Source organism: Rhinopithecus roxellana, chromosome 3, assembly GCF_007565055.1.
Source record: "Rhinopithecus roxellana isolate Shanxi Qingling chromosome 3, ASM756505v1, whole genome shotgun sequence".
Taxonomy (NCBI): domain Eukaryota; kingdom Metazoa; phylum Chordata; class Mammalia; order Primates; family Cercopithecidae; genus Rhinopithecus; species Rhinopithecus roxellana.
Window position 1 is genome coordinate 45,148,331 of NC_044551.1, and position 27,884 is coordinate 45,176,214.

Here is a 27,884-nt window from a genome sequence, read left to right on the forward strand (position 1 = left end):
ACAAGAAACAACTAAAAAATTATCCCTTGGTTTCAAAGTGTAAAAAAAAATTCTAACTTAATTTCAAAAATATTTTAGTACAAAAACACGTTAGCATGTTTTCCTTTGCCAATCACCTATTAGAACTCAGTAAAATTACAAGGAATGTTTCCTTAATATCTTGATTCCAAACACTGATATTAAAATTCTAGTGTTTATTTCAGCTGGAAAGCCCATCTGAAAGTGAGCAAACTCGCATGTTGTTTGAACCGTTATTACTAAAATCTGTGGGAGGGTGAGTGAAAAAAGGAGATGATAATAATAGTCATTTATTAGTGTTATAGCCAGCGTTTATTAAGCATGGGCCAGGCATTGTCCTACGTGCCTCACAGTTTGTGGTGGCCATTTGTTTCTTAAAATAATCAATCTGGAGGTCATTAGATTAAGGCAGCTCCAGCACCCTGGGTCTCTACGTGAGCAAACCTAAACCAAACTCATTGTAAATGGTCATATCCTAGGAATACAAAACTTGAGCACACCCAGTCAAAAACTGGTACCTAAAGTTTAACTAGGAACTTTAAGGTACTTTTCCAGTTTAGTTAGTCAAATATTTTCTTTTTCTGACTTCTGTAAACATTTGTAGAAGTTTTCTCCTTGCACCCCATCAGTGAAGCTCAACTGCTTGAGTTCTGGTGCTGCCTGATCCATGAATTTCTGTCTGCTAAAATAAACTCTTTAGAATTTTAATACACCTATATTTATCTTTTAACATACTCTATTCACAAACAACCCTATGTTTCCCTCTTTCAGAACGTAAGATGAGGCTTCACCAGCATCTCGCTATTATATGTGACTAGTTGGTAATTGAAGTTTGAGTGAATGTGCTAAGTTATTTCTGGAAAAAGTGTTTATGAGCTTCTCCATGATTGTGCCATGGACTTTTTCCTTTACCATGCCAATTAGCACCACTTTCCAGCCTAGATTCCAAAATGAAGACAAGAATCCACCTCTACAGCCCTACTAACAGACTGTGATGAATATATATTGCAAGAAAAAAATACTGTTTTAATTTGTTTTAAGCTCACTGAGATTTCAAGGCTCTTTCTTACCATTTTAACTGTAGTTTTTAATTTATTAATGACGCATATTTTAAATTATATAAAAGTGTCTAAATTCACTTGAGGAAGGTCCTATTATTCCATTCTATATCCCATACAAAATGAAAATTCAGAGCAATTAAATATGTTTCCCGAGATAACACATCTATTATGTGGTAAAGAAGAAAGCAAAAATAAGCTTTGAGAACTGATATCTCACACACGCCCTGGCAACTAGGAACTAGGTTCTGGTTTTCTCTGCTGAACACTAACAACTTAACAGAATATCATCATCAATTGAGCTCATTCAACAACTGTGATTGAACAGACAAAAGCAAGGCCACTGTACTCCTCAAATATGACTAAATATCTTCCTTTCCTGGTTACTGCTTCATTATCAATCACATCAAACTGTGTTTTTCCAGCTTCCTAAATAGAAATTAATATACAAGTACAGAATTACCCCCACTTTCCTGACAGTACCCAATCAAGGATAGATCAAGCTTTTAAAAGCTCCTCAGGTGCCCCCAGCATTTTTGAAGCTCTACTACTTCTATATTAACTTCCACCGACCAAACATCTGAAATGTTCCCATGATGGCAGTAAGCCTTGCTACAGGAAGTTGATACACCTAACTGTGATTGACTATAGCTGTGTTCCTGGGAATCTTGTGAGAGCTGGGCTTTGTCAGTGGTAGTTGAGATTTATACTCAGGAAGTCTGTCTTCAGCACCCACAATGTAACAACTATGTTCTAATCCAAATAAAGCAGTATGAGTTTGGAAAATTAATAAGATAATTATTATGGTGATTTCCTTTCTAAAAACTATCTATGATAGACAGTTTTTATTGAATATATAATATACACATATACACACACACACACACACCAAATATGTACATCATACTTAAATATCAGGTAAACATATAGACATATATGAATATAGATATAGATTTATAAGGAAGCATTGTTAAGGAATACATTTTGCAGAAGGTTGAACTATCTATACTACCAGTTCATGGATTATAATTATCATTGGTTCATACAAGAACCTTCTCTTTATTTTTTATCCCAATCTGCCCACTCTGAACCCCTCAATTCATCTAAGAGTTTTTCAATAAATAAGAATCTGTGAATCCAAAGTGTTTTAAATAAAAATTAATTATCCTTATCATATCTACAAAATTTAATGTAGAAATATGATCTGCTTTGTAGGATAAATAATGGACCAAAAGTTAAAGCGACTTAATGTGCTCAGTCTGTGCTTTGGAAGACTGGGATGAGTGGATCACATAACCGTAAAAACTCTCAACAATTTGAATGCTATCTTTCACTTTACAAATATTTCACATAATTGGATTCCATTTCTAAAACACTGTAAAGTTAAAAATGATTAAATTTTAATTAGAATTACTGTACAATTGAAGAAATTAATAGAGGTCTGACTGCAATATTTCTGCTACAAAATCACAGAATTCTACCCAAGGAGGTAGAATTATAATACAAATAATACTCAAGGAGGGTATTATTTTATCTCTAAATAATCATGTTCTCACTATTGATCTTTATTAAGGCATTTTTTGTATAAAAGGAAATCTAAAATGTGAAAATGTATCAATGCTAATTTCTTAAAATCGGGCCTTGATGAAATTAGTTATATCTCTTGTGCATACTTCTCTGTAGAAACCTCATTTAACTCTGCCACAAAATATGGGCAGTTTACTTTTTAATTTTTTCCCTTGTATTTAGCAAAGCAACATTTGTTTGTTGTTTAAGCAGCATCATCAGGCCTTAGATATATGAGATACCAAAATAAAATACATTTATCAAAGCCAATAACAAATATCTTCAAATGTTTTCCTCTTAGGAAGTTGCCTATTACTAAATATAAATATTAATTATAAAATATATGGTACGCTTTCTTAAATATTAGTAATGATTCCCAGAATTATTTGAAGCATGTTTCTACTGCATAATATTATAACCATGTGCTCTGCCAAACACTTGACACAAAAGCTTTTGCAAATGAGAGTCGCCACTTTTCAGAGCTGTCTTTTATAATAGAATTCTGCTTATTAAGTATATGAGGGTCACCTGTGTCAACAGCACTACTCAGAACATTTACTATGTTATTATCTCCTGATAATGACAATGAAAAATTATTAGTAGTAGATGATTTTGTCATCCTAATCTAATGAGACATCATCAGTCATCATCAGAACTGACTTAGGTAAATAGAAAGAGGATTGTACAGACAAAGACAGATTCAAACATGTACTGATATCTTACATAATTTTTATTAGTGAGATAATCTATCCTTTAACATTTCTACATAATTTAATATGAATAATCACTACTTTTAAACAGCTGTTTTCTCCTTAACTCTAACCATCCTCAGAAATGAATACTGTAATATCTCAATAAGTCTCCAATATGACAATACCAGCATGTGAGTATCTACTATTAACCAATTTTATCTTGGATTTTTGAGAATACTGATACAATGTCAAGTATAAGTTTTAGCCATACATTTAAAAGTCATTTTTATCATTCAGTGATAGAATAAATAGACGTACTGGGTTGAGAAGCGATCATCGTTTGATGAAAAAGTACATTACTCATGAGAAAATGCCACCATGTGATCACAAACAATTATAGGACTTATAAAAATCTTAATTATTATACGTATTAGAGTATGCTATAAATTCAGAAAGAGAACCCATTTTTCCAATATGCTTAAAATGCACATGCTATACATTTCATAAGAATGTATTTTTAAGGTTTAGGTATTTGTGAGCTTTGAGTTTTCCAAATATAGCATTTCAGAATATGAGAATTTAGTTCTGTCCATTTTGAAAGGAATTTTAGTATAATTGGCAGCATAATTTTCTCCAAAAGTAGTAGCTTTAAATCTAAAAGTGATTTAAAGCCAATGTATAAATTATCCATAAAATAAATTTCTGTTATTTTTAGCCATTAAAAATGCATTTAAGAGTCAAAATACAGGTTATGAGCTTTTTATTTGTGAGATTTTGGTGAGATTGAGAGAAAAAATAAAGACACACATAGAAAGTTTCAAAGAACACATTGTTTCTTGATCCACAGAAATAAAGGGAGCATTTTTTTCACTCAATATTAAATCTTTATAGTTTTCTAAATGGCCGTGTCCATATCACTTGGAGCTCTGAAATCCGAAGTGTTAATAAGTTTTGTCATTTTTAAATTATTTCTTTGTTTGTATCACAAGTTTCAAGTTTAATAATTGGAGAAACTCTTCAGGCCAAAACTGTTCTTTCTATTCTTCTTTCTATTCTTTCTATGTTTTCTTTCTATTCTTCTTCACTGTTTGTTTTGTTTGTTGTTGCTGTTTGTCATATATATGTCAAAGCACTTTTCAAAACATACTATTTCATTCTTGTATTACCTTAATCATGAGAGACACACGTACTCTTCAGGTACATTGAGAATGAAGGAACAAAATAGTAGAGAAAGAGAGTTGAGGTGACAGAAAGACTCACTGTTATTTTTGGTATTGTCCTTTATTTTCCTAACATCAAAAATATTATTGTTTTTCCTTAATTATTTCAATTAGTGGTCCTCAACTGAAGAAATGCTTTCCACTCAAGGGAATTAAAAAAAAATTGTTCAGAGGGATTGCTTTTCTGTTTTACAATGCTTGAGTCCACTGAAAATTATTTTGGGGGCAAGCTAAATGCTCTGCAAAGATCAAAGGAATCCCGAATGTCAAAGCATTTTCTCCTGCCGCACACTTAAGTAGGTGAAAAGCCTGTTCACAACATATCTGTGCCTAAGACCTGACTTAGTCCTTCAGTGTTTTTTGTTAGTTAGTTTGTTTTAGTTTTAGTTTTTATTTATTCAGTGTTTTAACAATCAGTTATATCTACTTTGTCAAGTTTCACATAAAGTATGCTAAATTTTCCAACTACCTCATAAATCAAGGGAAGACCAAAGTATATTTTGTTTAGAAACTTGTCATTAAAAAGCATTTAGAAAGCCACATTGCTGAAGGCAAAGGCACTCAGGAGGTAGAAGCTGGCAGGAATCCAGCATTCCTTGATCCATCTCCATTTCTACCTGTCTAATTCACATATAGGTTCTTTTCTTTTCTTTTTTTTTTTATTTAGTCTATTTTTTTATGTTTATTTATTTTTTAATTATACTTTAAGTTCTAGGGTACATGTGCACAATGTGCAGGTTTGTTACATATGTATACTTGTGCCATGTTGGTGTGCTGCACCCATCAACTTGTCAGCACCCATCAACTCATCATTTACATCAGGTTCTTTAATGTATATTATATTGTAGTAGTGATGTAGTATATATTTTAGTATGTATTGTTTCTTTACTTTCTCATTTATATTATGCTTTGAAAATTGCATTAACAACTTTTGTGAAATGCTTTATATGTGATGGTAATATTAACTTTGATTTTATTTCTGTTCAGAATAGTAAAAACAAGCATCGGTTCTAATAAGGTTGAGAGACACAAATCATAATTTTCATTTACTTTTACAAAAAGAAAACAGCTTAAGATCTATTTGCTTTTTCAGAAGATCATTTGAATTGACTTCTATATTACAAATGGGCTATTTCATAAATTTTGGTAACCCCAAAATTGAAAAGCCATTTAAACTGATTTAAGCTTCTATTTATATACGGGAAGAGAATTTTAAAAATTTGTTTTCACATATTGTATATAGAATTTTCCTCAGGTATACATCATCTTGATTTAAATATATATACACATACATGTAAAATTATATATATATATATAATTCAGAGAGAAATAATATCAAATATTTCTGACCTGTATGTAGTTGTAATTAAAGACAAAATGTTATTAACAAAATGTACAACATTTATTTCTAAGATTCCACTATTAGCAAATTCAGCTTGTCTTTATGGAAATCTCTTCCTGTTCCCAGGGAGCCCTCTAAATCATGTAACCATGTAGATATATTTTAAGTGATGGTCCTACGCTTTTTAATAGAGACATCCAAATGCTCATGTGTCATACTGAGATACTAAGCATTCTCTTTAATAGTGTATTTTTTAATGTTGATACCTCTGGGATAATATTATCAGAGTAAATTATATTATTTTTGAAAATCTTGTCTTACAATCCGAGAAGGATTGAGGATTTTGGAGCCTCAAATTAAAATTTATGTCAGGGTAGAACCTCTTGATTAGGAAGATGTAAACCAGCTACACAACAGCAAGCAGAGAGCAAAGGACTCCTAGATGTCCAGAGTGCAGTCTGGACTGGGGCACTACCAGGACAACAGAATTTTGAGTTAGCAGTGATTTATTGGATTTTAGTTTTTTATTTCCTCAAGCTTTGTGTTCCCTACATCATCTTCATTCCTTTGTCCCATTGTAAGGTTTGTTTTTATGATTATTACTATATTATTATGTCCTATTATTAGTACTGCTGGGATAAACAAGAGGAACCTAATTTAGGCTAAGCACTGAAATCCACCCAGAAATTGTGGGAGGAATCTCAAAAAAGTAGTAACAGGTGAAATTCAGAATTGAAATAATTGGTGAAGTAGACTCAATTTCATGGAAGGATGAACTAGAATGAGATATTTGGGTATGACGAGAAAGGAAAGCTATGGAAGAATGGAAAACCTAGATGTACATATCCTATTACAGATGAGAGTACAGCAAGGAAGATGCAGATATTAATAAACTTGATCTCATAGTTTAACTAGACTATCTCCAAATAATGACATTTTTGAATGTTTTCTAAAATTTGATTTTTTTGTTTTTTTCTAAAAAAAAAATCATTTGAGTAATTTGTATGTAATATTTGAAAAATAATATTATTTAACACATTTTATAACCTATAATTAATCCCAGTCTACTTTGTAATTATTTCACTCTATTCTGTTACTATCATTAGAAAATATTAGTAAATTATCTGGCGTTATTTTTTATGATCTTGGTGTCACTTTGTGAGCAGGTTGAGGTAATGTAATTGTTATATGTAGCATTTACATATGCTGAAATCAAGCTCATGGTAAAACTTCAGCATATTTCTTAACCCACACAGAGCAGAAAATGTAGTACAAAGATAGTACTCAGCTCCCATTTAGTTGGGAAAACATTGACCATTCAATTATGAAATACGTAAATAATAAATAAACCAACACAAATGAGGGAGAGTTTTAAATTCACTCGTCGGAAACAATAATTTTATATATCCTTTGAAATAAAGTAAGTTTTAAATATAATAGAAAATTTAAGACAGGGTCATTTCTCTACATGTGAAATTCTTAATATTCATCTACCACATATGGACATTGAAGTATTTTCATATTATTGAATTCTCCAAACAATGATTGCAATTTAAAGTGTCTGTGAAAGTAAATACGTTACAAGAAGTCAGAGTGTTGGAAGGTTGGGTTTAGAAAGCAGATATCCCTGGAACAGATGATATTAACTTATATTCTTTCTTCTGACTTCTCTGTGATAATATATTCATCATAATTTACTTTCTATAATTTGTGATGGCATTAATATTTCATAATATAGGTTTATAGTACTTAAATATGAAAACTTAATTATCTGAATTGCCTACTATGTTGTTTTGAGTACAAATAATGCCACGTCAATTAATATTTAATTTTCAAAAATAATTATTTTAAAAAGTTGTTTGTTTCCAAAGTAAGGGTTAAACAAAGACATTTAAATAGCTTAAAAATAAAAATGAAAATATACCTCTGCATTTATACTTTTAGATACTTAAAATAATAACTTAACTTCTTTTTTTCTGGAAACCAACAATTCCATGAATTTTATATTTACATAGTTGGCATTTACTGCTGTTAAATATTAAACACTTTAATACTATACTTAATTACTGCAGAATAATAAACAAAAAAAAAACAAATGTGATGATAATTTGCTTTTTAGTAGTTTGAATTATTTTAGTGTTAGTTTGAATTATTTTAGTGTTAGTTTGAATTATTTTAAGTGATGCTTTTGTAAGATAAGACATATGTCTATCTTAAATGTTTATGTGCATCTTATTGTTAATTATATATATATTTTTAAGAAAGTTGTACAGACTTTTGCTTTATACATCTTGATCTTGATGTTATTTTCTATGCCATTATGAAAATAACTGAGAAAAAATTTTAAGAACATTTAAGATAAGAATTCACACACACAAATATATATATATATATGTATATATGCCTAGTGTTCAATACATTTTAAAGTTCTTCTTGGTTACTAAATGCTTTAAGGATAGCTAGTACATAGCTGGTGGGATAATAGAGCTCAGATATTTTATTTGGATAAATAGTATTTTAAAACACTCATAGAATTGACTGTTAACTCATTTAGAATAATGTGTATTAAAACACTCTTATCAAAATATATCCTTAATTTTGGGAAGCGTTCAATGACTGAGAAATCAGCTAGTGAAACTATTTGTAAGTGTAGATTTGGCTTACTTTCTTTTGAAAAATGATTCAAATTATTATTTTATAGAGTTTAATCATGGAATAAAAATCATTGACTCAAATATTATAAAATGCCAGTAGAAATGAGGGCATATTAGGGCAGCTTCTCCTATTTTCATATTATAATCTGGGCCTTCCAAAAGAGGGAGCTAAAGCATTGTGTTAAGCAGTTTGGTTTTATGAATGTGAGGTTTAGAGCAGTTTTACACATGAATTGCACACTGTGTCTATATGTACATTTAACTGAGTTTGATGTTGACTTATTAATGTTGACATATTAATAATCAGTACTTAACTTATGATCTGCAATTGTATATCCCCAGAAGAAAATTATTTTTCAACAATCAGAAAATAATAAAAATAAATTATAAAAAAGTCAGAAGAAATATTAACTAAAATTTCTTCTTAAATTTTGAGTCTTATAAGGAAGGAGAAAAATCATATAAGCCTCATATAACTTCCATCACATGATTTATTTCTCTACACTGATACAAGTAAGACTAATAACACTGAAGTTGTTTCCATACACATGAATAATCTTTTAAAATAGTATAAAATATGATGCAGTTATAAAGTACAAGAGTGTGTAAGATTTTATATAATATCAACAGTATCATTGACAAAGAGATCCTGTATGCTAATTATGTGTGGTTTATCCAACACAGCTGCTCCTTATGTTCCCCATACACTTGGGCAAGATACCATTATAAATAAAGGTTCATTGCTAGAGTAAAAGAAAATCTGTAGATCTTTACTGTAAAATGGTATTTTACAACAGGATTAATTTAATTAGTGAATAGATTAATTTCCTTCTTCACAACATCAGAAAGAAATCTTTAACTCCAGAAGGAAATCATAAGGAGAGGAAATAATTTACCTATAAATAATTAATTTTCATGTAAACAGACTGTGAAACCAAAGTGTTTAATTCACTATCGGATACTCTCGTGTTATGTTTCCTCGAGACATTACATTGAAACAGAGGGTGTTGCTCTTTTGTGAATTGGGGGTGCTTATCTTACACCTTTATGCTTTTCTTATTACTCCCATATCACTATAGATAAAACATCGTTAAGAATAGTAATTTCTGATGTGTCTAGTATCTGAAGTGCTTTACAGATAATTTTTTAAAATATATAAACCAATGAAATAACAGCAAGCACGGAATTTCAGAGACATGCCAATATGTAATCTCTCAATGAAATAACTAATTGTACATTTTTTTAATCTAGTTTTTCAAAAATTGAGTTTTTTAAAGGATTCATTGGACATTAGAATTATTTATTCTTTGAATGATTCCAACATTTACCTTTAAAATTGTCAGACTGACATCTATACCTTGTCTTCTTCAAAGGATTGAACAGTTGTATTGACAAATTTCTCCATATCATACAATTCCTTGATATAAAAATAATTTGTATATGCAAATAGTAACAAACATAGCATAATGTTACAGTCGCAGAAACATATATAGTGGGTTCAATCAAATGAGTTGATTACTAATTGAATTAGTTGTACCACACAAATAATTTAAAATAGATAACTGATGACTGAAACATATGTTTCTTTTAGATAGTTGATAACTGAATTTGTTACCAGGTAATGATAGATGTGACTGTCTTGACTGCACAGTTTAAGCAGAGTGTTCTGTACACAGGGTAAACGAATACATTTCTGAATATGTGGGACAATAATGAAATTCTAAATCACATTCTTTTTAAACACAGAAATATTGATATCAATGTGGGGACATTTAGGCAATACGGAAGTCAATGGAACAGACTCAGTTCTGGTGCTAAACCGGTCACCAACACAGAGGACTCCACATCATCTTAGAAAAGGTCTTCAAGGAGACCAGGTCTGAGGCCATGATATTTAGGCTTTTGGATACTTCCAAGTAGTTCAGTTATTTGCATTGTTCTTTTTTTTTTTTTTTTTTTTTTTTTTTTTACTTATAAGATGGAAGCTTATTACAAAAGTGGTTGAAAGTTTAATATGACTGTTTTCAAGCAAAGTTGTAAATGACTGTGAAACTGAAAGAGCCCTTAGATGTCTTCTAGCCTCCTTCCATCATTTTAAAAATGACATTAAGCCCCAGGGTGGAAAATGAATACAAGATCCCTCTCTCTGACCTTTTGACTCCCATCCATTGCCCTCTTTACAATACTAATGGTGTAATATGCATGGTGGAGTGTAATTCCACCACATATAATTTGGGAAAAGTTTAGTTAACTCTACTTTAGTACTGAAAGATAGAATAGACACTTTGCATAAATCAATTCTTCTTCACTCGGGAGGCTCAGTTGATTCATTATACTTTTGTTTTAGGAAGAGTTTCATAGAAAGCCAGACCCAACCACAGCAGCGAATTCAATGGTACTCATTTTTCTCTGTTTGTTACTCATGCTTAATACAATGCCATATTTTACATGTAAAGGATTATGAAACAAAAATAATTTTGTAAAAATATGCAGATTCTCATTGACAATGCATTCTTATCTATGTAACTACTCCAGTAGGCCTGGATTCTACTCTTTTTTGTTTGTTTGTTTGTTTGTTGCAGGATCACTTTTTAAACAATTTATCTGGGTCTTGGTATTCTTACTTGTAAAATCAGTCAATTAATTGAAATGTAAATTTGCTTTCTTCTTCCTGTATGTAGTAATCCGTGACCATATTGAATCATTCTTTTCTTAATTTAAAGATCTTTTATCCAACAGAGTTAAAATCTTGTAGGATTAACATTTTTATTTAAAAATAGCACGTAAAGGTCAGGCATGTTGACTTACGCCTGTAATCCCAGCACTTTGGGAGGCTGAGGTCAGCGGATCACCTGAGGTCAGGAGTTCAAGACCAGTCTGGCCAACATGGTGAAATCCCATCTCTACTGAAAATACAAAACTTAGCTAGGCATGGTGGTGGGCACCTGCAATCCCATCTACTTGGGAGGCTGAGGCAGGAGAACTGCTTGAACCCAGGAGGCTGAGATTGCAGTGAGCTGTGATCACGCCATGACACTCCAGCCTGGGTGACAAAGGCAGATTCTGTCTCAAAAATAAATAAATAAATAAATAAATAAATAAATAAATAAATACAATAAATACAATAAACATAGCATTTAATTTCTTTAGAAATCATTTTAACCTGACTCTATTTTTATTAATGATGAAAACTGGACAAATATTTTCTAAGAACCATATTTTTCATGCATTTTCAAATATTTTTTTCATACTCTCATAAATGGGAGAGTTTTTTATTCTCCATGTCCTTGGAAAGTATGACTGCTTATATAATTGTTAACAATTTTTCCATTTTTTTCAATATGTTCTTATTGCTACTCCCACTCTGCATTCGTGATTAATTATATGGTATTTTTAAAAGCCAGTGTAAATTTCTTTTGAAAAAATGTAGTATCACATCAAGTAAAATCCTATTCAGGACAAAACATCTTTTCAATCATTTATTTTAAGGTATAATTGCGTTTTGTTTTCCACCTTCTTAAGAGTCTAGGTAAGAAAAACTAAAACATGTAAGGAAAAGTGTTACTACTCTTCTCAAACACAGTAGTGAAATTATCTTGAGTCACTATTAGAAACTGACAGTTTGAGTATATATTTGAGTGAATGTAATAATAATAAACAAGAATAACAATAAGCTCTTTGATACTTGCATTACCACAGTCATTAACAACAATTCCAAGAATTCTAATTATCTACATTTTTGCATGAGAAAACTGATATTTGGAGAAATGAAATAAATTAATTGCTATGACATTGGAAGCAAGAGATGAAACTTATATTCTGACTAAGAGCCTGAATTCTTAACCATTGAGTTTAATATTTAGGTATGCTAGAGTTGGTTTCTACTCTGTAGCTGAAAACATAGGGCTAGTAGTTTGAGCTGGGAATGGAGGTGCAGGAAAGTAGGAGGCATAAAGTTGGTATTGGATCAAAAGTCATAAATACCATACCATTTACAATGCAGCATATGATTTAGTATGATAGTAAAGCAATGAAGAAAAAATAGTAATTTAGCAAAACATGATTTACCCAAAATACAGTGTTGCATTTCCTTATAGAAAATATCTATTAATTTTTTTGTGATATAATCTTAAAAATCCAAATTGAGCTTTATTGATTTCTTACAACATTTCAGCCAAAATGTGCAATGTATTGTGTAGAATGAGAAGCATATTATCTGTGTGTTATTTGGGAAAAGAATATTGTCATTACAACTGTTTAATTCATACAAACGGTATAGACCTATCAATATATTTTGAGTAACTTGCTTACAGGTATTTTTAAGGAAAGTTATTCAAGCATTCTGCTAAGAGCTTAAAGTTCAATGTTTAGTAAATACATTGCATATCAGGAGATTCAAGAAAAGATGACTGGGCTCATAACCCAATACAGATATTGTAGGGAAAATAACTGGAGACCAATCAGGGGATTGACCAGAGTCCTGATACAAAGAAACACAGGTTACTTTAGTACAATTAACTCAGAAAGCTAAACTGGAGATCATCAAAAGAATAAGTCAATAAAGAGGGACGAGAAGCCATAAAAGTACCAAAGAAATAAAGGTGGGCATGACACAATAGACAAAGTACTAACAGTGGAACCTGCAAGACAACAGTTTCTGGGAAGTAGAGAAGAACTGCCATCATGTAATTAGGCTCCTTTTTTTGCAAACTGTACTAAAAGGATGGAAAATGTTCAAGGTAAAAAATCACACAGATAGAGAAGGACTTGACCTTTGGCGACATTTGAGAGAAGTCTAGAGCAACAGGTTTTTATTCCCTCGTGCCTCCATGAAGAATAAAACCTCCCTCAACATTCAGACTGAAGGAGCATCAATCCTGTTACAGAATTATATTTTTTGGAGAGTTGTAAGATTGTGTCCTGTATTATTATAAATAAAGATACAGAAATCGACAGTGACATATACTGATATATATCCTCACACTAAGATCCCACTTCCTGCCTCAGGTTCAGTGAGTCTTTCACTTATAACCAGGAGGCACTGGAGAACTAAGTTTTTGGACACTCACAGTTAAAATTTTAATTTTCTATAATAGTTGTTTGAAATTTCTGCTTGAAATTTATTAAATAGCAATATTTAATGAAATTCTAACTTTGTATACATAAAAAGATGAACATTGCATCACATTGGAATATCTTATTTAATCAAGCAAGAAAAAATAGAAAAATGTAGGTTTTAATTAATGAAACACTGAAACAAGAAATGGAAAGTGTCCAGTTCACATTCTTATTATATGTTTATAATTACTGAGATAAGCATAATATAACAATGTGGGGTTTATGAATAAAATTAGCTAGAGTTAGAATTCTATTCTAACATGAGTAAATTTTGTTAACATACCAGAGTTGTTTCACCTGTCATTTTTTTCTACCCAAAATGGTGTGTGTCATAATATCTCCTTCTCCTCATTTGGATTCAATTCAAATGTCACCTTCTCCGAGAAACCTCCCTTGCCACGTTCATAAATCTCTGTTTACCTCTCCAGTCACTCCCCATCATACCACCTGTTTCCACAGAATTCAAACATATTTTTAATTATTCTTTTTGTTATTTGTATCACTCTTCTAGAAAATACCTTCTTATGATTAAAAACTTTGCATCATACTCACTGCTATAATACTGGCGTCCAGAAAAACGCTTGATGCAGAGTAATGTTTGAATAAACATTTGGTGCTAATGCTTCACTATAGAAAAAAATTAGTAAGTAATATAAATTTAAATATTTTGTATATTTTATAAGCATTAACTCCAGTTGATAATGCATTGGAGAAACCAGCAAATCATTAACATTCACCAAAAAATACTGTTCAAATTAATTTTGGTGAATGTTACTTACAAGTATGCCATCATTATTACCATTTTTGTTAGAATCATATTTTTCGAACCACAATAAAATCCTTACATAAATGAATCATCTTTGATAAGTTGTATTAATTTTAAGGTCACGAATGGCATTTACTTTATAGTTGTTAATGTAATTCAAAGACTAAAAGGGGGAAGTCATAAAAAGATTAAAAGAAACAAAGTCAAATACTTGGCATTAAAATAGATTATGATAAGAGAGCCTATGAAATTTTATTATTATTGATTTAAAAGACTTTCATCATTCACTCACATCTCCAAGATCCATGAGTAGTATACTCATTTTAACTTCAAGTGATAAAATATCTATGATATTAAGTATCCTGTATGAATCTCAAGTAATACAACTTGCAACACAAAATTGTTCAAAATATAAAGCATTGCCATTGTGTGCTATGTCAACTTAAGGAATCTTATGATGTGAATATTTACATTCAGACTCAGCTTATCTAATTTCAAGAACAATGAAATTAATCATTAAATTAATCTAAGCTTCTCTCCTACTTTTGTATATGGAGGGAACCAACACCCTTTACCCGGATATAAGAACCTGAACCATAACCTTCTTAAGAATAACGGTAGTCATTAAAGAAGCCATCAATTGTGTCTCCTCATAAAATCCTATAATGCAGTTACTGCTAACATCTTACTTTCGCATAGAAAGTTCCTGGAGCGCCAAGGCATTAAAAGACTTTCTCAAACTCACACGTGAGATATAGAGTAAAACTGGTTTTTGTAGGTAGAATGTCTAGCTCCAGGACTCTACCTGCCCTTACCCTGACTATCATAAAATACTGCCTACTAAACTTCTTGTTTACTACATTTTACACATGAGACGATTTGCACCCAGAAGTAAAGATAACCTACTAGCAAAACGGAGTAAGTAAATGTGGGAGCTGGGAGGAGATCACGGGTCTCCACGTGCATGGGGCTGGCATCATCAGCCTAGTGCACTTTTGTTTTTATTCTGATAAAATGGTGTTGTTGATCATAAATGTTTTAATTCATGAACTGTTAAGCAGTCCATACATTTTTGGGGGGATATGGAAACTCTCCATGGATAACATGAAAGCTGTAGTCTTTCTTCCAGTAAACGCAAATTAAAACATAAATACAGTATTTTTGGACAGATTTCAGAATAGTTTTGACTATTTAAAATGTTCATTTTGACATTACAGGGCAATAGCCCTCAGATTTTTGTGATCAAGAATTTCTAGACCAGGCTCAGTGGCTCACACCTGTAATCCCAGCACTTTGGGAAGCTGAAGTGGGCAGATCACTTGTGTGCAGGAGTTCGAGACCAGCCTGGCAAACATTGTGAAATCCATCTCTACCAAAAAATACAAAAATTAGCTGGACAAGGTGGCGCAAACCTGTACTCCCAGCTACTCGGGAAGTTGAAGTACAATAATCACTTGAACCCGGAAGGCAGATATTGCAGTGAGCTGAGATCCTGCCACTGCGCTCCAGCCTGGTTGTCAGAGTGAGACGTTGTCTCAAAATAAATAAATAAATAAATTCTTTGTAGAAGTAAATATCCTAGACCCCTGAATTTACTCTATACTACATAGGGCTTGATAGATAGGTACTGTTGTAATGGACAGGTAGTTGAGAATGACATTTGAATAACAGGGAATCATATGAAAAAGGGCATGGAGTCAGGCAAGGACAAGTCTTTTCCATAAAGTGTGGTATCTGTTTTGACGAGAGTGATTTCACTAGAGTGATTTTTGAAAGTACACTTGGAGATAATTCAATTCCTAAAGTGTTTCCTGACAAAATTCTGTTTCAAGTATATTTTTAGGTACTGGTTTATAGATATAAATGAAAAACCATATTTTAAGATTCAGAATATAGCAGAAAAAAACTAAAATACAGGAAAAAACCCAATTGCCAAAAACCAAAAACTTAGATTCAAGTCTGTAGAGTACTGATTTACATTTCGGGATGTGATGGAGTGTTAGGAGGGATAAGGAAAGAGAAGATTACTTGAACACATTCCTACCTTACAAAATTATATTTTGTAGAATGTATCAGTAGTTAAAGGAATTGTTGCCCAGGGGAACAACTAAAAGATTATTTAAAGAATATGACAACAGAGGTATTAACTTTCTGAAGAACGGTCCAAGTACTAAATAGGAAAGACCAATGTAAGATATAGTAAAGGTTATATCTCACTCCATTTGACAACATCTTATTTTAAAAGAGATAATTACAAATTATGGAAAAAAATTTTCTATATGAAGCTTTTGGAAGCATTGAGAAGTAATGAAAACATGACCTTAAACTCATGTGAAACGTTATTGTGTTAATTATTGGATTATTTCATATTAAGACTATTGGTTTCCATTTTAGAGGCAATATCAAAGAGAATTCACTTCGCACAGGCTTAGTTACCAGTAGGGTATAATCTATAAAATATGTCTCATAGAATTGGAGCAATATTGGATGTTTACACCGAAGAGAAAATATACTATGCTAAGCAAAATTTTCTTGGAATGAAGTTAATGCTATTAAATAGAGGTGGAATAAAGATCAGTTCCAAGCTATCTAGGCAAAACAAAGTCAGAGAGAGATAGAGAGAAAGTTACAAGTAGATATCTTATCACAATGACAAGAAAGGAATCTCTATCTGAAGTTGTTTGAAACAGTGGTCTCCAAGTGAAGGTGGTTTTCCAAGTGCAGCAGGTACAGCCTCACCACAGCACAGTGCCTAAGATGTGGTAGTGTTCAATAAGGAGAAAATTTAAATGTAAGAAGATGAAATAATTAGCTAACGGATAGATGAATACATTATTACAAAAAAATCTAAGGATATTTTTCCTGATTGTGAGTCTAAATGATAAGAAAGTGAACGGCTCATACGGGATCCCAAATAGACTTCTCAATGAACCTGCACACATTTGGGAGATCACACTACAGTGGTGGTGTTAGGAGAAGCATTGCTTCCTATACCTGCAAATTATAAGATGGACTGACATTGCTATGAAATGGAAATGAGACACAAGATCAGCTTCTTAATGTGAAAAGTTAGATACATCCATTATGGGGCTCCCGAGGCCAAGCAGGCAGTATAAAAACATTTTGCCAATTTGTCTCTCCACTCCACCTACCTCCGTTAAAGGTAGTAATAAGTATGCAAGGATATCCTTTGCTTTTCAAGCCTCAGTTTTTCTTAACAGTTCTCCAAAATCCTCATGTAGCTATATACCTACAGGGCTGCGTTGCTGGACGTGTGGACAGGTTCTCTTGTTAGTAAAAGTACTTCTCATTCTACTTATCTCTTCTTTGTGAATTGTGACCTTGGCAATACTCAACCGTCTGTAAGGTTCATTTCCCGTAGTAGGGAGAGATGGAGGAGAGGCGAAGAGCTTCTAAAGCTAACCATAAAATACGCTGACCCATTTTTATTAGTTTCCACACCTAAGGAGTTTCTTGTGTTGGAAACTCAAGAAACTACAAATAGTGGAAAAGCCACTATTTGTAGCAATTAACTGAGTAATCTCCCAAAATGAATGCCCAGTTAAAAAGGAGAAGCACTTTTAGTTATAATTATTCTGTCTTTGAAGTAGAGGAGGAGTCGGGCTAGGGAATAATGAACCAGGGAAAGTAGAAAAGCAGGAGGGATGGAAACAGAAGTAGCAGAGAAGCGGGGATTAAAAAAAGCTGTATTGAATCAAGAAGCACAGGTGGTCAAAAGCAAAAATATAAATAAGTCATCGCAGTTTATTGTAAGGAGAAAACCTATCTGTTTTCTAGGTATCAGCATAGATTTATACTGAGTCTGTTAGAAAGCAGTAGACGACATGCAACCTAAGTCAACTTTACTTTAGCCATCAAATGATTTAGAATTAAAGCATAACAAAAAAAAAAAAAAAAAAATACAGAAGGAGATGAGTGTGGATATCTTTCCTCAAAGATTATAATTATATTTAAAAGAGCAAATACATATAACACTCAGCACATGAATCTAGCATATTAAATATAGTAACAGTAATTTTTCACATCTATATATAATTATATACTTGGTATATTATTTGATTTTTTTAGTATATATGTTATTTAGAACATTTTAAATCACATGCTAACTACTAAAAATATCTTCTGTAATCTTAACTTATATGCTTTCTTTTCTGTATGCTAACATTGGTTACAAATATACTTTTTTCAAGTTGATTATTTAATATGTTTAAATTTTTCTCACAATGAAGGTAATTAAAGATTACTTTCATACAAGGCTGCTTAAGATAAGCCAAAAACTGAGAAAGAAATGTAAGTAAAACATTACATAATTAGAATTGGATGTATGATTACAACTGCTATTTTAATAAAAAATTCATATCACTGACGGTTTATAAAACATCTCTTCTTCATAGAAAACCACTATGTTGTATGAATACACATAGAATTCTAAAATGATAAAATAGTTACTTATTTTTCAAGATATCTTTCCAAATTCATATTTTATAGAACAAAATAATACTTTTAAGTGATCAGGATACATTTCTTCAAACAGATAACCTAAGTAGAATTTGCAATCTGGTTAGAATGTACTCACAATCTTTCTATATAGGCCTTTTACTCACATTTTCTTGTAATTTAGGAAGACTGCAATTTATGATCTTTGCAATATAAATATAAGACATTCACAAGTTGCATTTTATCCTGCAATGACATTATATTATTTCCGGAATGTGTGTTAAAAATTGTATTCGGTGTAAGACTTCAACAGACCTAGTTTAGTTTTAGGTGTACACAAGAATTTTCTTGCCCATGTTTAATAAAGGGTTGCAGTGATTTCAAAGCTTTATCTGTCAACTAGCAAACTTGCATGCCTAATAGGTCTGGGAGGAGCAAAAGGTCTACAGTGGCAACATGTTTCAATGTAAACTGTTATGTGACTGTGCTACTGAAACTGCTGTGGACTCCCACCCCTCTCGTGTCTTCATTCTGTCATTTGGTCTCTGGAGGTTTCAACATTAATCTTCGGGTATAAATGCTTATGAACTCCCAGTAGCTTGCTGATACATACTTATTTCAAGAAATTTTATCAGAACAATTCTCTTCTTAATTTTCTAAAATCACAAATGATTTCCAAAGTTGAAATTTACTTTCCTATTTAAGTAAAATAATCTGACATATTTAGCTATTGAAAAACCAAATTTAACAAAGGTCACAGGTCCAAAGTTGTGAGGGTGAGACACATCACACATATTTATATATCTAACTGTCTATATATAGAGAGAGATATATAAATATGAACAGACTATTGATAAAAACTCTCCATCTTACTACGCTGAAATAACCCTATAATATTTTTTAAAAAGCACTTTATTACTGATATTCACAATTTGTATTTTAATAGAACTTCATATTTTAAACTGACTAAAATTAACTATAATTATAAAGATAAATATTTTTATTGCAAGTATAATAATATTCTTTATTGTCAGTGATTGTATTAGGAATCTGAATTCTAAATTAAACAAAAAAGACAGATAAATATCATTTGAATAAACAAGTGCACATATTATTATAATACATTAATGATTTAATTTTTGGAAAATTATGTATTGTCAGAAATACAAATCTGAATTTTATTTAATGCTAGTATGTGAAAAAAGCTGAATTAAAATCATATTTAATATGTCACATCATTTAGATAAACTGGCAAAACTTAGGGGAGGCAGAAAACTATTTTCTTTCTTCCAACTGCTGGACCTATTCCACTCCCTGCTTAATACATGTGTAAATACTTTATTAAGTTGTAACATTAATAAGTTGTGACATTAATCTAGAAGAAGTGGTAGTAACAAAATATTTCTCTTTGATTGCTTTATGAATTACTGTATATCACATATAAGAAAAAGCAATACTATTTAAACTTAGTATCATTTTTAATATAAAGTAAATATACAATCAAGCACATTGTTGATTTACCAAGTAATACAACAAATGTTTAAGAGCTATTGACTCTCAGGGAAAATAGCCAAATAAGTATTTAAAAATTTCACCGTATAATGTGTTTGCTTTGTATTATACATGACCAATGTAAAATTATAAGAGTTTTATTTCCTGATAATTATCTACTTTTTATGTAAACATAGTTTGAGATAGCATTAACTTCTATGTTATCTATTTCTCATCCACTGTAAATGTGGGTAAAATGATAATAAGTTTTGTGAGGTGTTCAAGAATCGTGAACATCCAATAAAGAATAATTATTACTAGGTACAGTCTAAAAAATAAAATTCTAATTTTTCCTATTCAAAAAATTATCCAAGTCAACCATTTTAGATGGACTATAATTGAGTTTAAGATTTTCCAAAAATAAAAAGGGTTCAAATGATATTTTATCATTTGTTTATAATATAATATCTAATACTGACTAATAAAGGAGTTACTTTAGTTCCTCCTGTTACACCATTGTAATAATTAAATATGATAATTAATTTATGTGAACATTGAATGTTCACAATTTTTGATTTAATTGATTGTGCTTTCTTTCTGTTTTCCATATGTATTCTGGATGCATACACACACAAACACACAGACATGGCTATAGATATAGACATACAGAAATATGAATGAAGAAACATATATATGCAGATATAGAGATAAAGTTTTAAAGATATAAATAGAGGATACATAGATGATAGATACATAGATACATAGATGATACATAGATACATAGATGATAGATAGATAGATACATAGATAGATACATAGATGATAGATACATAGATGATAGATAGATACATAGATACATACATACATGCATAGATAATAGATACATAGATGATAGATAGTTAGATAGAAACATAGATGATAGATAGATACATAGATGACGGATAGATACATAGATAGATAGATAGATAGATAGATAGATAGATAGATAGATAGATACATAGATACATAGATGATAGATAGATAGATACATAGATACATAGATACATAGATGTTAGTCTGTAATTTCAACTAAGTTTTCTGTTAACTTTCTGTTAAGTTTTCTTGAACGGTTAAGTTTTCTTTAAGAGGAAACTGTTACATTTCTTCTGCAGCTTAATTACCATTAAAATTAAAAAGAAAACATTTTTCTTATATGTTCTTTATATTGTGAAGCATTTATAACATATAGATGTGAATATTTTAAAACATTTGTAGAAATTATGTAATAATACTACAGTAACCTGCTTTGGTAGAAAAAAAAAAAAACAAATACATTTTAGAGTTGTCTGATTGTCTGGGAAAAACTCCCTTAGACAACTTTTAAGACTCATTTCTCAGTTTTACAAAACTAGTGTATTTCATATACTGTCTTTTGACCCAGGAAGTGAATTACTGTTGCTCTTTTGCCTGGATTACACCTTGTTATAAGCATTATTTGTTATCTCCCCTGTTATACAGCTTGCTGTGTATATCGTTTCTTTTTTTATATGACTTTCCAAAGATGTTATTTTACAAAATATGAGGAAAAAGTCTATTATGCTTTAGAAATTGTGTTAATAATATATAAAGTATGTCAAGTGCAGCATATTCTAATATAAATTCTGTTAGATATATGTTTCTACCAACATCCAATACATTAATGAACATGTTAAATCTTTCATATTCAAATTTAAATAATAACTATTAGTTACTATATTTCCACTGTAAATTGAATTAGTGTTTGGAGGAGAAATTAAAATGAAGTCATCCACACTCTTCGGAATTGTAGAGCCAATTTCAAAATCTGATATGAGGGGCTGGCTTTTTAATCCATATTTATAAAACCATCATATGCTCTGGTGTTTCATTGATCAATTAGAGAGATCAAAAATTATCTTGCTCATCAAGAGAAATAGAAGATATACAAAAATGCTTATTTCTCCTGCAACTGGTTTATAATTTGCTAAATTAATAAGAAAGAAAAAAATACTCAGAAAAACCTTGAAAGTCATTTTGAGAAAATATTCAGCTCTTTTCTTTTTGTCTTTACTTTTCTTCCTAAAATATAAATAAATAATACATCTCTCTCACACGCACACACAAACACATACACACTCACAACACTCACACAGAGCATCTGTGACCACAGCACCCCATGATGTTTCCACTTTCCTCTCACAGCCAATGAGATCCATTATAATGACTTTTATGTTTGGAGAGGTGTTTCTTGGAAGTGCTAATATGAAGTCTCTTGGTCAGGCTCCAGAGACCCTGCTTTTGTGCAGGCACTTTGCATTTGTAATGTGACTAGAAGACCATGTCTTTTTGGTGCTAAGTTTAGGGATAAGTGCATTAACATACTAGGGCTGTTATGGAAATGTATAAGAGTGCTATAAAGACATTTTCCTCACTGTATACTCCTTACCATATTTTAATAAGGAGGATAATGGTGTTTCCAGGCAGAGAAATTGAAATGACTCACAAGAGAAAAAAAAAAAAAAAACCTTTTTAGATTATTTATAACAATCCAGAATTCATTGTTTTCAATAGTCTATACATCTCTATCTCTCTATCTATCTATCTATTCTATCATCTATGTATTTATCTATTATCTGTGTATCTGTCTATCATCTCTTTATGTATTTTTCTATATTTCTAATTTGAGTTTCATGACTTAATACCTTAAGGTTCCACGTAATAATGCATATATATACATATATACATATATATACATATATGTATGTGTGTGAGTGTATATATATGTGTAAAACTTGACAGTCTTGGATATGTAACCTGATCTCTTTCTAAGCCTCTGCTTTCACGTGTGTAAAATTAGAGATAGAGAGAGTTAAAACCCCTTTTCTAAAGTTGCAAAATTTTATATAAACACCTAAATAAGATAATGTCACGGGCATTGAGAGTTATTTTGGATATCTTTGAAAAGACAACTTGTTTCTGAAAACAAGTATGCAAGATACAGAGAAAGAAATTGCTTTATCTTAGGAAACATGTTTTATGTTCTACAAGAGAAATGACCACATTTATAAATTTAGCATCAGGTAAAAACAAACAAGACTCATTTTAAATCAATGTCCTTTTGATTCTATTTAGCATGCTTTCTTCTTCTTTAAGAAAATGTAACTTTAAGCAGATGATTTATAAGGTAAAATACCCAAGTAACTAAATAGAATTTTTATTACAAAAAAAATCTCACCATGAATCAAAATTACTCTATGTTAATATTGCTATTGACTTTGTGTGTGTGTGTGTGTGTGTGTGTGTGTGTGTGTCCTTGAAGTCAAAAGTATTACATTGAACATTTTTTAAGACATCATTTTTTTCTAATGTGAGATTATTTGTACATCATATTTAAATGTGTCTTTGAGTGAGCAAAATTAGTCTTAAAGAATACAGCAAATTAATGATAAGTTTTATTGAAGCATCTGCATTAATATTAAGTAATTATCTAGACTATTTACTTTCACAGAGAACAAGTTACAGCCAATGTTTATTCATGACACATTCACACATTTAAAAAAATTAACTTTCACCTTAATCTATACTTTCTTGTATATTATATGTTGCCACATTAATTGCATATTTTATATTATATAATTTGTAAGCACTCTCTACAGCATTCTTATTAACTACACCCATATACTGTAGAAATATTGTGGGGAAGGAGCATCTGCCTCATATCACTATTGATGCCTAAATAGAGCTAAGCCAGTAGAATAAAAAAAATTAATTAACTTTGCTTTAAAAATCTTACTTGGTGAATGTACCATGGAAGGCACGCAGCATTGGCTAAGCTTGGCATGTATAGGGGTTACAGGAAAACACCAGAACAAATCCCTCCATGCAAGATGACGTTCAGATGAGCTTCTGATTGAACACACGATTTATCAAGCTGAGCAATATTTAAACATTTAAAAGAATAATTTCAAGATCAACTTTGATATTGTACTCTTCTGACGCACAGGCAATGGTATGAGACATTTTTATTTCCTTTATGCAATGAATGCAATAACAGTAGCATAATTATGCAAACCTTTTCAAAGATTTTTAAACTTTCAAATACTGTAATAAAAGAAAAATAATATTTTTTATCCTAGAAAAATTATTATCTGACCGGACTATTGTTTTTATTAGTACTACCAAATCTGTCTAACTTCAGTGAATTACTCTTAAATTCATACTACTCTCTGCTTTCTCTAAAGCATTTTTTCTATTTATTTCCAGAATTGGATTTGCTCCTAGTATGTACTTATCTTACTTATTTTTCATTTTTCAAAACACGTATAGAGATGAAGATATTTCAACATGTAAACATATATCTATTAAGTGCATATAATTATGTATCTACTCCTCATTTGGAAAAACTTCAGTCGAACCCATAACATATTTTGTGACAAGACTACAAGCACATACTATTTATGTTATGTTCAAGTTCTTTGATGCTATGTGCTGTAATAGCATGTTATTTCATTTTCTTTACCTTTCAAAAGATCTATGTTTCAAACCTGGATTAGCCAGTTTTATAGCTGCAAAAATGTATTTCACAATTGACATAGCATTGCCTAGGCAATGATGTAGTGTCTGAATGTGAAAAGTAGGATTCATCTTCTGCAGAATGTAGGAGAAGGTTTTTTACAAAATTGAGAATCTTGAATAATCAAAGTCATTCTTAACGGCTGTGCCTGAAGATGGGTAATTCTTCTGAATTCATAGATAAAGCAAAGAGAAGAAGAAAGATTCCCTTCTGTCTTGCAAAAGTTACCACTTTTTTTGATGTCACAAAGTCATTCATTCTCCATGCTACAAAGATTTCGAAACCTTGTGAAAAAATCACTATTAGGAATCTCATATATCTATAATACAAAATATAAAATGACAACACCTCTCCGGAGAAGACCACCAATTTCTCCTCAGATCTGTAGTCCATTGTATCTTCATCAAAAGTTGATGATACAAATAAATGTAAACGTATCTACTACAGTTAATAACTTTCTTTTTATGACACCTTTGTTATTTAAAACAGATTATGAGAATCTCACCCTGGTAACAGTCTCTAACTGTCAATACTAAAGAATTTTGATGACTTCATAGCTAAAATCCAAGCCTTTATTGAGACAAGCATACCTGCACAAATTTATTTGATGTGAATGGTCATCTTGAGCATGCGATGGAAAACACAATAAAACAATTATCCACCAAATCAATGCATTTCCCACATCACTTCAATTTTTTTCAATGCCAATTTTGCCTTAGAAACACTCTCCCTTTCTTGTGGCTTTCATCTAGTCGTCATGACATTAAGACATATTTGCCTACAATAATGGAAAGCAATTATAGCTAACAGATATACACATTCAAAGTGTTGACCTCAGTGAGAGTCACAAATATGTGAAGAAACCTCTTTTACCAGGTAAAGTGATCACCTTAATCCTGACATCCAATATGCATCTGTGGCATTTTTACTATTCATACATTGTTTCATTGATAATATTGAAAATAAAGAAAGCATTTCTTATTCAATTATGAATAAAGAAGCCCTTATTTTTCACAGTTTTGACTCAAATGATTTAAAGAAAAGTTATAAGAAGACCAGGAGTCCATTTCAAATTAATATAATAATCATATACATGAACACACAAATATGTGAGTAATTGAAAGCCACCACAATCAACTGATACGATTTTAAGTTTAGTTTTATTTTTACAACAATATTCCATATGCAAATATGAGGACTATAAAAAGAGCATGAGTAGGTATCAGCTTTGTAAAAGTAAAATAAGAAGCAAATGTTGCAAGTTTTGTCACTGAGCATGTAAACATTTTATTCAAATACTACTAAAATGTATTCTTATGTGCTTCCAAGTGTTGAGAGAGAGAGAGAGAGAGAGAGAGCAAAATATAGCAACTAGGAGAAAAGCAATATTTGTACTACTTCGTTATAAGAAAGCAAAAACTGAATAGCTTACATTGTCAAGCAAAGTAAATAACACTTACCTTGCTTAACAATGGAACTGAGTTTAGCCCTACTCCGCACTGACAATTCCGTTGTTGCTTCTGTCTCGGTCCTTCTCTTCTCTTTTTATAGTATCTTCACAGCTGAATCTTCATGCATCTCAGTGTGGCTTTCTCTTCGAGCATCACTTTTAACTCAGACAGGCAGGAAGCTGAAGCCAAAGGAACTCTCTATCTGATTGGTTTCCATTCAGCGTTTCTGATTAATAAGAGACGTCCCTCAAGTAGGAAGATATTGCCGCTGATGGCGCTGCAGGGCGCCAGGTTTGGGCTTGGGGGAGTGAAGACCTCTTTGGACACAATGATTTGCAAGCGAATGAAGTGGGAGGACTCAGAAAGGAGGGCTTTGTCAAAGACCCCCCATAAGAAAAAACGACACAGTGTTTTTAGTCTCGGTTAATCAGCTCTCCTTAATCTGTTTGCAATTGGGAGAGAAAGGTCACAGCATGTCTGTAACCTGTAAATCATCTGTAGAAAATATATATCACAGGGAGAGTGCTGTTGCTCAAAAGAAATTTTGCGTATGGTTCCTGCAGAATTTACTACTACCTGTTTCAAATTCAGTGTCAAAATGTCAAGTTTAAGAAAAAGAGGAGAGAAAGAATTCAGATAATATTTATCATTAATAACGATGAATTTTTAACTTTGCCTCTATGAGTACATAATCTAAAATAATATTTTACAAACAATGTTAAACATCTAAAAATTAATGATTGACATATTTGCTTTCAGTAAAGATAATGGTTTTAATTATAATTTTAAATTTCTAGAACGACTTTGCTTTTTACCTGATCATGCAATTGAATGAGTTTCATCTTCCCTGGAAATAACCCAAAATAATGGTGACCATAGCCACATCACAGAAACTACATGATCCACCTGTTAGAGTCCCTGTTGTACATTGTACAACTCTTAGAGAGGGTGAACCAAAGCTAAAGGCAAGCCCTGCTTTAGAGAGAAGTCTGTTTAGTACTTCTGGAAATGGCACAATAAGAAAGGTATTGATTAGTAGATAAATCCTTCTGAAAAGAAGTTCTAGTAATAGTTGTATGAAATGCACGGTGGGCATAGGGCTCACTTTATAACGGCTCGTTAAGTCACAGTAAGTAAATAGCTTAAGTGTGAAAAAATATCAATATCCTATTTGATGCTTCAAAAGAAAACTGACAATAGAAAAAAACAATTCAACTTCTATTTTTTGCCCCAATGGTAAAGCTTATCCATGAAGGGTAGATAATAGAGGTGCCCATCAGAGGCTTGTGCATTATGTAAATTCGTTTCTTTAAAAGGAAAACAAGTGTTTAAAAAAAAATACAATTTTACGTATCTCCAAATAAAATGTGACACTACTAAAATGTGGTGATTGAACATGGAGTGAATGGCTTTTAAATACTTGTGTGTTTGAAGTGTAGGAGGTGGACAAAAAAGGGAACTTTATTTTGTTAATCTATAA

General features: G+C 31.3%; 1 protein-coding gene across 1 annotated transcript in view; it reads right to left on the bottom strand.

Moving 5' to 3' along the window:
- CDH9 (cadherin 9) overlaps window positions 1–26,537 on the bottom strand; it is a 171,504-nt gene extending 144,967 nt beyond the window's left edge. Inside the window, exon 1 of the mRNA XM_010353177.2 lies at window positions 26,414–26,537. The gene's annotated coding sequence lies outside the window, so the exon portion shown is untranslated. The remainder of the gene's footprint in view (window positions 1–26,413) is intronic.
- Between the last annotated feature and the right edge of the window lie 1,347 nt (window positions 26,538–27,884).